We start from the raw sequence: 17,499 nt of genomic DNA, 5'->3' as shown, positions 1-17,499 counted from the left end.
TCCCCCCTTTGCAGGAGCCCAGCATCGCCATGTGCCTTAGGCTCCTTCCCCACTGCAGCGCCCCCCAGTGGCTTCCTGGTCTTGACCTTTGCTTTCCATCTCTGGAAGTTGTGTGCACATGGTCACATCCTCACAGGGCAACTCCCTGGCATGCGCAGCAGACTGCGATTTGATTAGCTAATCACTGGAACATGTGATCGGGGATGGCCGTCCTAACGAGCTGCCTTCTCGGGTTGTGCATTTTCCTATTAACAGAGGCCATTTGGAGACATAAACCTTAACCCGAGTAACTGTCATTAGCACCACCATACTCAGGAAGGCGGAGGAGATTTTTTTTGAGATGCCTTTAGGCCCTGTTAATTACACTACTCAGTGATCAGCTCCTTCGCCTCTCTACTATGTGTGTGAAGAATGAAAACTAAATGCCGTTTTCACGTCGGTGGAGCGGAGACAAGGCCATGGCCCATTGTTAATATTGTTGCATTTTAATTAATGACTAGGGCTAATTGGATGACTTAGCTTTAGGCGCTTTTCTAGATTCAAACTCATCCATTATAATTCACATTGCAAAAGCCTTCTGAAGGAACTGTGCTATTCACAAGACTCAATTAAGACAGACAAGGAGAAGCCTCAGGTATGTCCTGTGCAGAGGGTGGAGTCTCTAACCTTGTGATTTTCTTAGCGACCGTCACTGCTTCTCTACGCTGGAAGCACAGAAGGAGCTATACAGGAAGTCATCCTGTGAGTGGTGGGGGCTGCTAGGCCACTCTTGTGCTTCGAATGAAGCTAGAGCAAGTGAGGGTGGGGAGATGGAGATGACAAAAATGCAGGGTTTGTGGGTCCAGACATCAGATGCATGTGCTCCTCCCGAAACCACTCGAGTTGGTCCTGGGCTGGGCCATGGCTAGAGCTGGGGCTGGGGAGGGGCTGTCATGAAGGCAAACAGCAAACTCCAGGACCAGGGGCCAGACCAGAAGAGCCCTGGGTGACTCCTCAGCCTGGCTGCTTCACTGTGGGCAAAGCTCTGCTCCTTCCTGTGCTGTGAGACCTCCTCATGCTCCTTCTTGATGATCCTTACAATATCCATGACCTACGTACCTTTGGACGTCTAATGGATTAGGAGAGGAGCTCAAATCTCCATAATTTGGAGGCCAGAAAAGACAGGAGGAAGTGTATACAGTTGCCCCTTGGTATCTGCAGGGGATTGGTTCCATGACCCCTGGTAGATACCAAAATCTGTGGATGCTCAAGTCTCTTATATAACATGGCATACTATTTACATATGATCTATGCACATCCTCCTGTATCTGTTAAATCATCTCTAGATTATTTATAATAATGGATAGAATGTAAATGCTATGGAAATAGTTGTTATACTATATTTTAAAAATGTGTATTATTTTTATTGTTGTATTTTTAAAAATATTTTTAATATGGAGTTCATTGATTCCATGGATGCAGAAGCCACAGATATAGAAGGCCAATGGTGCTTCTGTTACCTACAGATAAAGAAATGGGGTTACACAGGTCAATTTACTTGTCCAAGTTCTTACAGATAGAACAATTAGTTTTCGAGCAATATATTTTTTAACTTCACATCTTGGGTTTCCCGTATTCACTCTACTTGTTAAAATTGCACAAAATACTCCTGCTGCACAAATACAGAAGTGCAGCTAGTGGTACTCATTATGTATCTTCTCTTTTCTAGGATGTACACATGTTTTAGGTTCCTCTTGTGGTGGCTGAGACAGACCAGACAAGGATGTTGTGCCAAAGATTTTGCATGAAAGTTTTAGGTACACAGCCTGGCCGGGTAAGTGAGGCATTTTTCCTATGATGCTGACGGCATTAGAATTGAGAGAGTTCACGTCATGGTTTAGGAATGAGTCAGAGTCGAGTGTCACGTCTGAGAAAAACTGAAGCAACCAGCAGAGAACTTTCTCAGACTTCCACCACCCCATTCACCCCCCACGGCACCTCTGTTATCACAGCCTGCCTTTCCACCTGCTTCCGCAGATGACTTTCTGTGCCCTCACTGACAACTAGTCTCTCCATGTTTTTCACTAGATCACATCAACTGTTACCTACCAAGGACGTCGCTCCAGCAATTCTTTCTTGTCTCTCCTACATCTCTATTGATTCCCAGCTGTGATCACACATCCTGTTATTGCTCTCAGCCTAAAAAAACCTTCCCTTGACCCCACTTCTAGCAATTGCTCCTTTGTAGCAAAATTTCTTTTTTTTTCCTGTTCCTTTTGCAATCCACTCCAATTTGACTTTCTCTCCGGCCATTCCACTGAGACTGCACTTGTCAAGGGCACTAATGAACTCCATGGGGCTAAAGCCAATGGCCAGTTCTCGGGGCTCACCTGGCTTGACCTGCCAGCAGCAGGTGACACAGCTGATCACACCCTTCTCTCTGAAACGCTTTCTTCACTTAGTTTCTATGACACCACGCTCTCCTAGTGGGTTTTCCAACACGCCAGACTCCTCTCTTCTGCTTTGTTACCTCCTTCCCGTTCCCCTGGCCTCCTGCTGTCAGAGCCCCAGAGTTCAACCTTGTTCTTCTTCGCTTCTGTCTGCACTCACTCCTTGGATGGTCTAATTCAGTCTCATGGCTTAAAATGCCACCGACATTCTACAGACTTCCACATTTATGTCTGTAGATCTCATATAATAAACCCTCTCCTTGACATTTCCACTTGAAGCTCTCATAGGCATCTCTAACTTTCTATCTGCAAAGCTGAACTTCTAATCTTCTTCCCCAAAGGCATTCTACCTGCAGCTTCATCTTTCAAGCTGCTCAGGCTGAAAACTCGACTAGCCTCAACTCTTGTCTCTTGTCTGTATGTCATATCTGCACACCCAGGAAGTCTTGTCTGCCTCGCTGTCCTGCCTTGTCCCCTGCTACCACCATGCTGCTGTGAGTGGGACCATTGCTTGGCTGGATCACTGCCACCTCGGCTCCTGTCTTGCTCCCCAGCATCTGTCCCCCGCACGGAAGCCCAAGTGATCCTGCAGACATGTAAGTCACATCACGTGACTCCTCTCTTCAAAACCTTCCAATGGGTTCCCACCTTCATTAGAGGAAGAGCTGAAGTTCTCACCTGGCACTATTATCTCTCTGAGTTCACATCCTGCTGTCTTTCCTTCTCTTCCTTCCTTCCGGGCACACGGTGCTTAAGGCTTTTGCGCTGGGATGCTTCGCTCCCACATAGCTGTGCGGGTGACTCCTTCACCTCTTTCAAGACTTTATTTAAAGGTCACCTTCCCAGGGAGGCCTGCCCTGACAAAACCACGGACCACTGCAAATGCTTCCCCCTTATTCCTGGCACCCTGAATCCCTTTATACTGTTCCGGTCTGTCCTTCGTTCCGTAGCATCTTTATCACTTTTTTTTTTTTTTTTTTTTTTGAGACAGTCTCACTCTGTTGCCTGGGCTAGAGTGCCGTGGCATCAGCCTAGCTCACAGCAACCTCAAACTCCTGGGCTCAAGCGATCTTCCTGCCTCAGCCTCCAGAGTAGCTGAGGCTACAGGCATGCGCCACCATGCCTGGCTATTTTTTTCTCTATACATTTTTAGCTGTTCATATAATTTCTTTCTATTTTTAGTAGAGACGGGTTCTCGTTCTTGCTCAGGCTGGTCTCAAACTCCTGACCTCGAGCGATCCTCCTGCCTCGGCCTCCCAGAGTACTACTAGTATTATAGGCGTGAGCCACTGGGCCACACCATTATTTTTTAATATACCATACAACTTACTCATTTACAAAGTCTAGTGTTTACAGTCACTTCCTTCTAAAACGTTAGCCACACAACAGCAGGGATTTCTGTTTGTTATCTTCCTTGTTGCTCAAAATGCCTAGAAAACCCGCCTAGAACAGAGTTGATCAATAAAGATTGGCTAATTGAATGGGTGAATAAATAATATCTTTGCCAGAGAGAAGAGCTGTCATCGGGTCGGAAGCTGGGAAGAGTAGGAAGTTGGGAAGGGAAGGGAGCAGAGGATCCAGGATGGGACCACGGACAAGCCTGGCTCAGCAGAGCTTTGTTTAGGTGGTGGTTCTGGACTAGCAGGTGCAACTCACCACGGAGCACCGAAAATCTGGTTTCTTCACAATTTTACATATGATATGGGTTCTAGCATCTCCACTACCTTGATTTTCCCCTTTGCTCAAAATTAAAAAAAGATATTCCAGACACACCCAGACTAGCAGCCCATTAATACGAGGACCAGTGCCTCCCTTTGTGTGAACCTACGTGTTCAGCAATGTGGTCAGAGAGATTACTACATTCCCAGTGTTAAATGACACATGGCTCTTTTGAGCCTGCTGTCAGCCAAACCACACATTTCTTTTGTTTATTTTTCCATACAAACCATGCTTCAACAAAATGTGCTCCATTCTATTATTTTAACTTATATGTATGATTTTGTATTTTTTTTTCTATTTGATTTTATCTTTTCAGTTTAGATCCATTATTCTGGCCTGTTAAGGTCTCCATCCAGTATTTTAGTAAACCTTCAGAACTTTTTATTGTCTGGAAATCTGACAATTGAAAAAAAAATCGTTAAGGTATTGATAAAAGATTGTCCTGGACCGGGCCCAGAGCAAGACCTGTGCCAAACTGTCACAAACCTTCCTTCCCACAAGAACAGGATCTATTGAAGCCGGCTGTTTCTTAACATTGCCCGCAAAATTGTTACTGAGTAAAATACTTCGCTGAAATCCAAATGTATCATGCCTGTGAGTGCCTGCTGGATTCCCAGTCTAGCGTTTTGACCAAAAGAAAATGAAGCCAGTTTGGCGTAGTTCCGTTAGATAAGCCCACGCAGGCTCCTGGGAGCACTCTGTGTGAGCTCGTCAACCGTCTTTTATTCATGCTATCTCGAGCCCAGGCTTCCTATCCGCAATTTGAACATTTGATCCTTTCCATCACAGTGACATCTTATCTCTGTTTGTCCTGTGACTTATATTTGGAAGGAACCATTCATATACTCCTGTATGGGTGTTCCCTGTCACTATATACTATTTTATATCAATGCATGTATGAAATCTTACTATAGTTTTTAGTGCGTTTTTTTTTTTCCTATTTTGCTCAGGTCTTTTCTGCCGTTCTCCCTCTTCCCTTGCTTACCTTGGCCATCCACTCTTCCCCCAGGCATCACGCATTAACACCTAGTGTATGCATCTCCATATACCACTGATACGTAGTCATACACAATCTTCTTTACGAATTCTCAGATAGCCTATTTCAAAGAGAATCAGTTTAATTATTCTCCATGAGACATGATACTACCCTTAAAACTGTCCTTGAAACATCTCTTCTACTTTCAGACCCCACGTAAAAGTCATAGAATAATTCATTTTTCTGTTTATTCCGTAAGATTCCTTGAACTCCTTCTATGGACCAGGCACTGTGTTAGGTTGTGCAGTAATTCCAAGCCTTGCCAAGGTTTTGAGTTTAATCCACCTCTCTCTCTTTGCTCTGGCCTCTGACAAAACAAACAAAAAACAAAAACCTCTCCTACTTAGAAGAATTCTGCTGTGAGCTGAATGTTTGTGTCCCCCTAGTTCGTGTGTTGAAGCCCTCAGCCACAGTGTGGCTATGTTTGGAGATGGAACCTCTAAAGAAGTAAGTAGGTTACATGAGGTCATAAGGGCAGGGCCCTGATGGATCTCTTTAGTGTCCTTATAAGAAAAGACTTCCTCCCTCTCTCTTGCTCTCTGGTGCTCACAGAGGAAAGGCCACGGGAGGGCCCCAAGAGAAAGCACCATGTGTGAACCAGGAAGAGAGTCCTCACCAGAAACCCACTAGGCTGGCTCCTTGACCTTGGACTCTCAGCCTTCAGAAGTATGAGAAAATAAATGTCTGTGGTTGAAGCCACTCGGTCTGCGGTATTTGTTAAGGCGGCCTGAGAAGATGAGTACAGATTCCTTTGGAGCTTAACCCCATGTTTCAGTTATCCATTGCTGTGTAGCAAACCACCCCAAAACCTAGTGGCTTAAAACAGCAGTGGTTCATTATGTCTCATACTCCTCTGGGTCAAGTGAGGATCAGCAAGGCAGTTCTTCTGTTGGTCTCGCCTTCGGTCTTCATTCAGCCGGGGAGAACCCCTAAGATGGTGCCCCTTCCTTCAGAGCTACTCTCCATTGGGTTCTGATCATTTGGGAGCCTGGTCAACATTTCCTGACCTCATGGCAGCTGGGTTCCAAGAGGAGCTCTCTTAAGATCTGTGCTAAAAAGTCTAGAATGTCACTTTGGCCACAATCTACCTGCCAAAGTCAGTCTCAAGGCAGCCCACGTTCAAGGGGAGACGACACAGGTGGCATCTCTTGGGGTAAATGGCAACATGCTTGTACAAACGGGAGAGAGATTGACTGGGGCCATCTTGGAGGACTATTACCATATTTTCTAGTTCCTGTTTTTGTCATTGCTTCCTTCTACAAAATTCTCTGTTCATTTCGATCATATAGGAAGTCTTTCTCTTGACTCTGCCACCCAAATCTATTTCTGTTTAGTGACAAATGTCTGAAACCCTCTCTCAAATCTACTTCCCTTTCCCCATTTCGATTGTGGCCAAGAACGTAGCCCTGTAGTGACTCTTCCTAGGTCACTGTAATCACTTCCAATCCAGCATCCTTCCTCCAGACTCCCGTTCCACCCATTAAATATATTGCTGTTTGAGTGATCTCTATAAAATAAAACCAAGATGGTCCGACACCTTTCCTAAAAACCTCAGTGGTTCCTCATTGTCTATTAAATTAACACTAACTGATCCTCTAGCCATCTGTAATATGCCTCCCATCCATATTTTCCTGGTTGGATGAAGTACAATTGAATTTTCCTGTCTTGTGAAATGTTCTCTGTGTTCCCCAATTTCTCTATCAAAATCCCACATATGTGTCACAGCCCATCTTACAGATTTTCCATGAAGCTTTTTCTGACAGCCCCAGATCGAGATGCCCTCTCCTTGTTGTGTGCTTCAACAAGTATTTGTTTCTAACTCTTGCTGCACTCACCCTGTTCTGCCTTATACCGGAGTTAGTTATTAATGTCGTTGGGGGTCTCTTTCCCCTTTGCAAGACAGAGAGCTCTTAGAGGTCAGGGCCTCATTTCTAACCCAGTTCTATATCACCTTCAGTGCTTGACATGGTATCTGGTCCAAAATATTTGCTTAATGGATCCTGGATCTATTGAATTGGATGGAACGTACAAGAATTACAGGATGATCTATTTCAAGAAGTCAAAGTTAGAAGTACCCACTTTTTGGGAGTGGAGAAAATGAAGGAGAGATGCATGGTGGAGAGAGAGGGGCTACAAGGATTCTAAGTGCCCCCTGCTCCCCAATTCCCTTCACCCTTCCCACTTATACCAGGGACTCCTCACTCCTGACTCTCACTCCAGAGGGAGCCAGGGCCTGCTGGCTGAGCCCCATCCTAATGCAGGGGACTTTTTGGGCAGGAGGAACAAGAGCATATTCTGCAATACATAGGGAAAACATCTTGATTGAATAAAACCATTACAAATTATGACTATTGATTACCTGGATATTGTTCCTTAGGTGACCCACTTTGTTTCAAGACCCAAGCATGCAGGTTCTGGCTATATTGCTCAGCAGGGTTAAATACCAGTGTAAGACCGTGTTATAGGCTGAATTGTAACTGCTGCCCGAATTTTCCATTACTTCAGACTGTGACTGTACTTGGAGACAGGGCCTTTAAGGAGGTGATTAAGTTAAAATGAGACCATCAGGGTGAACCTTGATCCAATATGACTGGTGTCCTTATAAGAAGAGGAAATTTAAACACAGAGAAACACCGGAGATACGCGCACAGAGTCAGGAACACGTGGAAACCTAGTGAGAAGGAGGCCTTCTGCAAACCAACGGGAGAGACATCAGGAGAAATCAAACTTGCCAACACCTTGATCTTGGACTTCAAGCCTCCAGATTTGGGAGAAAATAAATTTTTGTTGTTTAAATCATCCAGTCTGTGGTATTATATTTCGTTATGGCAGCTCTAGCAAACTAACACAAATAGGCTATACGCATTGTGATTATTTGGTTTTTCTAACCCTCCCTGCTAGAATGTTCTGCAGGTACTGCAATGACCTCTGGTCCCTTTGCTATCTAGGGAAATTCTTCTGGTCTGCCTCCAGCTACCCTGAGCACAGTGTTATTTCTGTGAATATTAAGTTCTGGCAAAATCACATAAAGAGCATGATTCTCGTAGGCTAACCAAAAAGCTAGTTGCCAAGCACGTAGAGTGCAGCATTCTGTCTATTAAAACTTGTTTTTTTTCCAAACAATGCATAACCTTGCCCAGGACACACTTTAAAAGCACTTGCCATTGATGAAGTTTATTATTCTATTTACTTGCATTCTACTTCCAAGTTCTGCCTGTGACATTTCCCATCTCCTTTTTATAAGGACTAAATGGTGTTATTCTGGGAGATTGGAAGAAACAGACCCTAAAATGCATTTCAACTCTTAAACCCATGCTCGGTCTTCAGGGCCAAGTGAGTCAGTGCAGCCTTCAGAAGGAGACGAAGCCAGGGCATCAGCCATGCGGAATAAAACAACAGGGGGAAAAAAAGAAAAAGGACTGAGAGATGGGAAATGGCTGGAGTGACTCAGACTTATTCCCTGGAGCCCAGGCCTCTCTGAGGTTCCTTAGCTCCATTCCCATACTGAGTCTATTGTTTTGAGCCAGCTTCTAATCTGTTCCCTGCTTTCCCGTGGAAGCCTGTGCCCCACAGCTGGGGCTCATTTGGTTTGGATTTTCATGTATAAATTGCTGTCAGCAAGGATCTCTGGGAGCTAATTGGTGAAAGTGACTTAGAAAGGGAACTCCAGAGGGAACCAGGAAGACTCAGAATTTTCATCCTTTCTCTCTTCCTCCAAGAATCTGTGTCGCCCTTTTGCCAAGGAACAAATAGCTTTGAAGCTGGAGTAATTTCTTTTATTTAAAAGCTGCAGACCAGCTTAGATGAGATGCCATCAAACAAAAGCGTGTTTCCCAGTCCCGCAGTGGAGAGTGCGCAGCGAGCGGCTCGTGTTTGGGATTCAAAGTCCCGTTTGGACACACTTCAAAGCCAGACTCCGGGCAGAACCGCTAAGAGCTTCGCCGCCACCAGGAGACACAGAGTTCCAGGTGCCGGGGCCTGAACTCGGTTCCTGCGTCTGAGCGGGATCGTAATTGCCGTCCTTTTCATCTTGTTTTGCAGCCTATCAAATGGAGGCCACCTCACGGCAGGACACGTAGGTTCACAATAATAACAGCCAAATCTGTAACGATTTAATTTCTCTTAAAGAAAAAAAAAGTCTTTGCAGTGCTACTGGGGCTTAACACAAGGGCAGGAATTTCAGCTGCAATAAAGAGGTGCAGGCAGGAACAGCTCAGAGGATGGAAAAGCAAATCTGGCAGCTAAGAACCGGGAGCAGACAGGTACAGCAGGTGTGAATCTCCATTAGCAAACTGAGGCGTGCAAACATAGAACTTCCTATTTTTACGTAACGACTCATTTTTTCCCCTCTGGCCCTCATTTCATGAAGGCTGAGTTATTTGATCTCAGGCACCTCAGGAATTTCAAGGCCCCAGTGATTCCTAAAAGTCGTCTTTACAAAATCCCTCAACTGGGAAATTTGGAGGTATCCATTGGCCTGTTGGGATCTGGTTGCTTGCCTTGGTGACTTGCTGTCTTGATGTGCCTCGTCCCCACCAGGCCTTTCACAGGACACTAAGAGTCCCCATGTGCCATGTGCATCTGCCACATGTCATTCGGCCAGTTCCTCCCCAGGGTTTTGCCACTTCCTGAGGCTGTAGAGGGATTGTCCTTCTGCTTTTGGAGTTTTCATACCTCTCTTGGGTTTGCCCACATTTCAGGGGCAGAACAAGTGCCTCTATTCTCACCCTCATTGTTTTGACACCAACTCTCTTTCTCTGTCCCCAGCTAGGGGGATATTTTTTACACGTGAGGTAGGGGCAAAGACATCCAACTCTACCTTCCTCCATCTCCCTGATTCGGGAAGCTCAACATTCTTTAAATCTCTTTGTTTCAAACATTGGTTTGTGTCAAGACTGCTTTCTGCACCTAAAGACTGTAAGCCTTTGGAGATAACATCTAGGAAAATTTTTTTCTTGCCTTACTTTCCGTTATGACACATTCTGCCTGCAAGACAAGGAGTGCAGGCATCCTAGGGACTGGGGTGAGGATGAGGAAGGTAAGAAGCAGAGGAGGGACAATGGGGAAATTTTTAGAAAAAAGTCTTATTCATTAACATTTCAAAGATATGATTGCACGTTGATAGCTCCCTGTTGGCCAGGCTCACGCCTGTAATCCTAGCACTGTGGGAGTCCAAGGCAGGAGGGTCACTTGAGGTCAAGAGTTTGAGACCGGCCTGAGCAAGAGCCAGACCCGTCTCTACCCAAAATAGAAAATATTAGCCGGGCGTGGTGGTGCATGCCTGTGGTCCCAGCTACTCGGGAAGCTGAGGCAGGAGGATCGCTTGAGCCCAGGAGTTGGAGCTTGCTGTGAGCTATGATCACACCATTGCACTCTAGCAGCGGGGACAGAGCCAGACTCTGTCTCAAAAAAAAAAAAAAAAAGAAAGAAAAGAAAAAAAAATAACTTCCCGTTGTCATTTCAGGACTGCACTGGGACAATGTCCAGCCCAGCAAACCTCTTGTATCTCATCTTTCCCACTGTAGAGACTTTCCTTTAGCGATTTAGAAATGTAGAGACTTTCCTTGCCTGTTGTCATGCACCCCAACCCCGGCACCTGTCTCTGAACATACCTGCTGTGCCCTTACACTGTGACCACCGTCGCAAGCAAACGCTACACTGTGCGTTGCCTCGTAAACTTAGTCTCAGCTCTGTGCTTCTCATTTACTGCCGTGCACACGGCACTCGGCAGGTAGCAGGTGTGTCATGAATATTTATTAGGTAATGAATTAATGAGCGATACACCGGTCAGATGTTGTGGGGAGGGGAACAGAGGTCCAAATGTGAGTTCCGACTGTTCCAGGTGCTTCCACGTAAACTTTATCCGTGTCCTCGCCTCGGCATTCGGAAAGGAAGCTTCATTGTCCTGTTTTGTAGTAAAGATTCTAAAAAAAAAAAAAAAAAAAGAAGAAGAAGATTCTGAGGGTCTGAGAGTTGCGGGGGGGAAGGGGTTGTTTCTAAGGTTATTCAGCTAATAAAGGGCAAGTGTTTCTTTGATTCCCTCCTTAACGTGTTTTCCTTAGCATCTGCTTGTCTTTGAAAATAACCTCAAACCTTCCACGAATGGCTGTTGCCTCACTAAGTGATATTCACTTTTTCAAGAAAGAATGGTGATTAAACCAAGTGGGTCTCCAGTCCAGTTAGCGCCCTGTGCAAAGGATTTTAGGCAGATCACGGTGCCAGAGTTGGCTGGAAATCCTGCCCGAGGCTGCTGAAATCACACTGTAGAGATGTACCTCTGTCCTGCCCACTTTTTTCCTTTCTCCTAATACCAGACGTGCTCTGTTTCCAACACAGTGTTCATTCTGCCTTTAGGGCCTTGGTTTCAGAGTCTGGGATTGGGGCTAGAGTCTCCACACTCTATGTAAAGCATCAAAAACAATGTAGAAAATCCCCCAGCCCCTGCCCAAAGAACACATGTTCCTCCTATTCCTGCTCTAGTGGCTTGTATCATCAAACGCAAGGAACATATGGCAAACAGTGAGTGCAAGAAAAATATGATGGATTTTTGTGACTTGAAAAGAAAGCCTCCGGGGCAGGGTGTGGCTGGCTGGGGGAGATTAACACGGACAGGGGCTTGGAAAGCAATCTGAGGGGGAGAAGACTTGGACCCGGCCTTAAACAAAATATAAAATTCCTGTAGACGTTGAAGCAGGCAGGCAGATAAGAGGTAACTACAGGGGCAATGAGCATTCCAAGAAAACCTAGTGGTTTGTCCTGGCTCTGGATCTCCAATTTAGAGAACTTCCGAGAAGCACAGGCGGCCCTAGGTCAGCTTACAAGTTGGAATAGAACACATTTGGTTTGAGTTTCGTTGAGGTTTGAGTGTCTCGGGGGCCAGCTTAGGTGTACCTCAAACAGAGCCAACACTCTAGATCGGTTTCAGAGCTCTCCTGGAAGCCTCCCTGACCACAAGTCTCTGGGTCACAGCAGATGAGATCAGGAAGCCCTGCCCGAACCTCCCACCCACGCCAGATGGAGTTAATAACTGCCCGGGGCCCAGCAAGCTCTGCAACTCTTGCTTAAAAGCATCCCGGGTGCTGTCGCCGCGGTGCCCACTTGGTCTGTGGGGCTGCCTTCCCGCCTGAGAGCGGGCTCTGTTTCATTCTCAGGGTGCCCCCATGTCTCCAGCATCGAATACTTTCCCAGCACCCAGCCTGGGAGAGACTCAATGAATTGGGGGGAAATAAATCACACCACGGCCAACCCCAACTCCTTAAGAATGTCCCGTACCCTAGAGCAGCACGGCATAGAACAGGAGTAGGTGGCGTGTGGAAGGTGAGCAGCAGGTGACAATACAAGGTAAAGATGAATCCAGACCAAATTAGCATAGGAACCGTTCTCTCAGCCATATCCGACAAAGGGTTTAGACTGCCCCTTGGTGACAAGGAACCGGAAGCAGACATCCGAACCCCCACTGTGCGTCCTTTATAATCTGCTGAATGGATTTATGCCGAAATCAGCTGTATAGTAAAGTACAGATGTATCTAATTCTAGTTTAGGTTCCATCTTTTAAAACTAATGCATTTTGCTCTTCTTATTCACTAGGTCCAAGATAAAGAGAACCTCCAGACTTTATCAGAGCCTTCCTGGCAACTGTTGCAGTGAAGATTCTGGTCTCCAGGGTGGGCAGAACCGATGGCCACACCTCTCACACGATGCCAGATTAGTCCCTTCCTGAATGTGCTGTAAGTTTCACTCACACCTTGAACGTGAGCACAGAGGAGCTGGCTGAAAGCTACCGCCAAGCAGTCCTCAGCGAGTGGGACGCAGCTCAGGCAGACTTTGTGCCAGGAAAAGGGAAATGTCCCAAGAAATTAGCACGTCCCAAGAAAAACAGGCCTGGGCAAGACATCTCAGCCTGGGAGAGGACCTGCGAGCCAGCCAGAGAGAGACACAAGGGCGCTGGGTGCTGGGAAGCAGGGTTGTGGCAAGTCAAAGGTAATATGGGGGTGGAAATCCAAAATGTAGATTCCCGATTTTGCATATGGCTCACCCTTGCACAAGAACAGATTTCTGCCTCTCTCTCTTAACTGGAACCAATCTGTCCTCTGGAATTCAGGAACCCTACCGTGCATTCGAGGCCTGATGCTGGCCTGAGTGTTAACCCTCCCTTAGACCTTGCCCAAGTCACTAAAATGCTCACAAAGTCCAGAAGAGGTATTCATCCTTGTCAGTTGATGTTTATGTATGATTGCACGCTGGCCGTTCTACTGACGAGGCGACTTGCTGTGAACCACACTCCCTGAGACACGGAGGATTCCTGGAGCAGGACAGAGGACCTGGCGAATTTGGCACCCAGCAGCCTGGATAGTCTCCTGCATTGTGCAGGATCTTGAGAACTGCAAAGACAGTGATGAAGTCGAGAAATTCATTTTTCGCAGAAAGTTCTACTTGGTTTCTGTAATTTTATACCACTAATCATCCTCTGCATTTATAGAGTGTTCGTTTGTTTACCTATATGTCCATTAGAAAATATATCCCATAGCCCATTAGACAAAGAAACAAAACTGGAACCCATGTCAGAACTTATGAAATACATTTGCAAAAGCACATGAACACATATTAATATATGGTGCGTGTTTGGGTGTTAACGAGAAATACACCTTTAAATTACGTGGACAAAAGAGATAGCCTGGATTAATCACACGTAAAAGCTAAAGGAATATTAGAGATGATGTAATGAGGTGTTTCTCAAATGGTTTTTTAAGCTTAGAACATTCTCTTCAAGTGAAAGTTTATGCAGAAACCCAAACATACAAAGGAGAGCGGAGTGAGGGCTGAACCTTTCTTGACGTCCCCCCCGGCCCCCAGGCACTTCCATAGACCTGGTGGGATTCAGCAGGCTCATTCTGCAAAACTCCAGCTGCCTTGCACTGTTGCTATGGGAACTGTGGCCCAGATTGGCCGGAAGTCACGTTGTAAACAATTTAAGTAACCACAGCTAGAACTTGGTGCTACCGAGTCTTGGTCCACTGCATCACTTACGAGGAATCAACTTATGCCACTTAAAAATTCAGTGAGGAGAGGGCTGTATGGTTATTGTTATTGTTATTACTTTTGTTTAGATTTTTCACATTTTCAAACAGGAGTCGGATGGTTTGAAGGAACCACATGCTTTTATGCCTTGGTCTTTGCTGTCTGGCATTTGGGAAAAATCCAGTTTCCTTAGGTAAAGATGTGAGTTCCTCCATTCTGTCCATGGTTTATCACTTTGGCCCTTTTGACAATTCTGCAGTCCACCCACCCAGCACCCCAGCTCCTCAGAGGCCCCTGCTGGCCTCTTCCTTGTCCCTGGACCCCGTGAGCCTTGGCTGGGACCACTCCTCTACGCCTACTCCGATGCTCTCTTCCCCTGCTTCTTGCCAAATATCCTCACTTCTCACGTCTCAGCTCCTCCACGAGGCTTCTCAGATGCCCTTCCTGGCTTTCACCCTTATTTCTGTAGACTAGCACTTATCAGAGATCGCCTGTTTCTAGTGTTATTTAGTGTGTGTCTATCTTCTCCCTCCTCAGCTGTGACCCCTAAGAGAGAGCTAAAAACATGTCATATTCATAGCACCATATAAAGTCCCCATCTCAGAGCCCCCCCGAACTATTAGTTGAATTGAATTGCACATAATATATAGAAAGAGTCTTACTGCCAGGTTTTGATTACACCTGACAATGAAGGCACAAGGCGGGTAGGAGAGCTGGGTAGCAGACACTTAAAAAAAAAATTGCCTGAAGTTCTGACTCTGTAGGACTCGAGAGTAATTCAGCCTGAGTTTGCAGTTCTCGGTAGCATTTCTCCCAGTATTTTATTCTTTTTGAAATATTACATTTCAGTTGATAAATAATTCCATGGTTAGAATACACAGTCTTCTTTACTATTTTAAAAAGTCTATTTCTCAAATGTACTGTTTTTCTGAGTTAATTTTCCTCCAAATTATGAAGGTATTAGCAGTTAATTTATTTTATACGTATAAGTGTGTACATTATATGTGTACTCTCTTTCTCATGGAAGACAGTTGGGAACAGGTTTAAAAAACCTTTCACGTTGGCTCCTGCTTGATTAGAGACTTTGGTAGAAGGACAGTCACTCATATCGTTGGGCCTTCTGGAATAATCTTTCAAAAGAGTTTTGTTTTTAAGCATAAGAGGACATATGACATTATGATTAGGAGCACACATGGAATAGAATCACGGTCCCACTACTCAGTTGCGTGAACTAGGACGAGTTACTTATCCCTCTGTTTCTCTTTCCTTGACTCTAAAGTGACATAATAATAGCACTGACCTCCTAGGCGTGCTGCAAAGAAGTAATATTTAAAGTGCTTAGACCAGAACCGGGAATGTAATAAATGCTGTATTAGTACTCGTGGTTATTCTAGAACCCTCTTTTCATTTCCTCCCTCCTGCTCTCCCCCCCAGGGGTGCTCTTTCATCTGTCCTGGAGCATTAGTTATGTGGCTGAGACGAGCACGAGTAAGCACCACATGTATACCTCAGAGAAGTGTTTCTCCAGCATAGGCATTAATACCAATGACAGAGTTCTAGTAGCAAGGCTATTATTAAAGGTTTAATGGCCCCGCTCGTAACTGAGAGTACAATACATGGAGGACTGATTAGAAATATAGCCGCCGCATTAAAAAAAATGTTCAGGTAATATAGCATGGGCTTTATGATAGGCAACTTGAGTGCATTCCTGGAGTCTGAACAGAGCTGCATGGTTTGAAAACCAATCTAGACTGAGAGGTTTGCTGACGCTAAAGAAGTGCAAATATACACAATCAATGGGTGAAAGATGGGGAAAGTGTTTTCTAACTCAGCCTAGTATTAGGTTTCATCAGATAAGTGTTATTCACAGCTCTTTGGGAAACAGCAAGGCCTCGTGCGTGCATGGAGCTGGTTTTCATGACATCATTGCTTGCCATCGGTCTGTACGATAAGACTAGCCTTCCTGGGCATTTTTCCTGAGTTTGAAACTGCAGATTTTTTTCTTTACCCTCTTTACATTTCTAAAGCATACGTGCTTAGTAGAGAAAGGCTCCAAATTGTGCTCACTGTGCTTGATTGGACATGTAGTTTTTCCGCCTTGGGTTTTAAATAGATCTGCAGACTTAGGAATCTGCAGAGGTAAAGCTGCCCAAGGCTTCCTGAATGAACTACCTCCTCCTGTAGCCAGATAATTCTGCACCCATCAGAACTTTCCAGTTACGTTTTCCGTGCTTGTGCACAGATGCAAATCCCAAACCATATGTTTACCTTTGTGTTTAATATCCTTATTTACAGAGACAAAATTATGAATCCTTCATTCATAGCAACTGTAGTAGGTCAGAAAAGGATAAGAAGATTTATATTTCAATATATTGTTATTATTACTTGCCACCTCTACCTTTTACAACCAGATATATTATTATTTTTGAACCCTAAAAGTCATGGCATGGTTAAGGAACCTGGCAAGAAGTTGTAAGGAAAAGTATAGGCTAATGTCAAACACCTAAATAAAACCACCGAAACTCACACAAATATTCAGACAGCCTGTCTGTATCGTATCAGACAGCCAGATGCATGAAAATATCTGTATAATGAGCTGAATATTTGCTAGATTTTATCTGACTTGTGATGTCCTTCAGAAGTACACCTGACTCTAAATGATTAAATTAGTTCTTGGGGGTCTCTAGTTCTATCTTGTGTGTATGTGTTTGTGTGACCCAAGAAGCTATGGGAGTGTCAGATCTAATAGTATTATGCCCTAGGTAATCTCTACTTATCTAGGCATGATGCCACCTTGAAGAAAGAAAGGATAATCTAATAAGTTAATTCATCTCCAAGGTAAATAATTGCCCCAAAGATTAATTTAGTAACAATGGCTCTGGAAATGACATATAAACATCTAGACAAGCTTGGTTTTATTCCTAGAAGGAATGAAGGCAAATCTTGTGTTATCTAGAGCTCCTATTAAGCATGGCTCTGTGCATGCTTGTTAACCAGTCTGAGCATCAGTTCTTTCATAAGTAACATGGGCATAATCAATACCATATTGGAGTTGATAGGAGGTAAAATAAGAAAATCTATGTTAAAACACCTACTCCAAGACCTGACTCAAAGTAAGCGTTCAATAAATGTTAGGCGTAGGATAATTCCAAGTAATTCATCACATTGACCAAACTTTGGGTTTGTGTAGAGTAGCTGCACTTCGTCATACAACAGGTGCAGCATAAGTGTTGGATGCTTTTCTCTCCTGTTACTGAGTAAAGTGATCTTTATTTTCAATAACCGAGACTTGAGGAT

Source organism: Eulemur rufifrons, chromosome 13 (genome assembly GCF_041146395.1).
Source record: "Eulemur rufifrons isolate Redbay chromosome 13, OSU_ERuf_1, whole genome shotgun sequence".
Taxonomy (NCBI): Eukaryota; Metazoa; Chordata; class Mammalia; order Primates; family Lemuridae; genus Eulemur; species Eulemur rufifrons.
This window is presented reverse-complemented; position numbering follows the sequence as displayed.